Here is a 1135-nt window from a genome sequence, read left to right on the forward strand (position 1 = left end):
GGGTAATAGGGCAAGAGGCGGGGGGGGAGGCCTGGATGCGACGTGCGTAACGGTTTGTGAGGTGAACACAGCACGCCTTGAAGTTTGCATGCACATGCGCACAACTCTCACACACACGCGTGCACGTGCGCGTGCGCGCGCGCGCGCGCACACACACACACACACACACACACACACACACACACGTGCGCACGAGCACGCATGCGCACGCACACACACTCACACACACGCATTGACATGCACGTACACACATGTACACTCACCAATATACACACAAACATGCACAAACCACCACCACCCCAGGTTCCACACCCACGAGCGCCTGGAGAAGCGCACGCAGCACGCGCGCGCGCTCGAGCTCATGCGCGCCAACGTGCGCCGCGAGGGCGTCATTCGCAACATGGTGGGCTGCCGCCGCCAGTCTTCCTTCGCCCAGCCCGTCCGGCCCCGCCCCGCCCCGCCGGCTGCGCTGCGTATGCATGTGCGTGTGCGTATGCATATGTGTATTGATGCGTATGCGTATGCGTATGCGTCCCGTGCGCCCCACATGTATCAAATAGCCTGCTGTGTTTGATCGGCCATTGGGGGCGCGGCGGTCAGCGCGCCCCTCCGAGCCTGAGGCTGAGGCTGACGCAGTCCCTCCCTTTGCCCCGCGCGCACCGCGCGCGTGCGTGCGCGTGCGTGGCTCGCCTGGACGCTCACAGGTGGGGTTCTACAACATGAATGTGTTCAGCAGTTACCAGTTGGCCAAGGTGGGGTTTTTTTGGGGGGGGGTGTTGGGAGCTTGTGTGGGGGGGGATGTGGAAGGGCGCGTCCGTTGGTGATCGGTCGGAGTGCGCGGGCGCGACGCCGGTTGAGGGGTATGTGTGCATGCGACTGGGACGGCGGGGTGGCTAGGGTCAAGGGGTCCAACCCTGGGAGTGCGCATACCCCAGGTTGCGCGTTCCATGTCGCTGGATGGGGTGGGTCTTTGGGGTTGAGAAGGCACTGGTCGGCGGCGGGCGAGGTCAGGGTGGCTTGACGGCGGCCGCAGCTGGAGGAGCGGGCCGCGCCCGCGCACGCGACCCCTCCCAGAGGTCCGGCGCCCGCGCCCGGCGAAAGCAGGCCCCCACCGGCGGCGCAAAAAGCAAAGCAC

Source organism: Monoraphidium neglectum, assembly GCF_000611645.1.
Source record: "Monoraphidium neglectum strain SAG 48.87 unplaced genomic scaffold scaffold02537, whole genome shotgun sequence".
Taxonomy (NCBI): Eukaryota; Viridiplantae; Chlorophyta; class Chlorophyceae; order Sphaeropleales; family Selenastraceae; genus Monoraphidium; species Monoraphidium neglectum.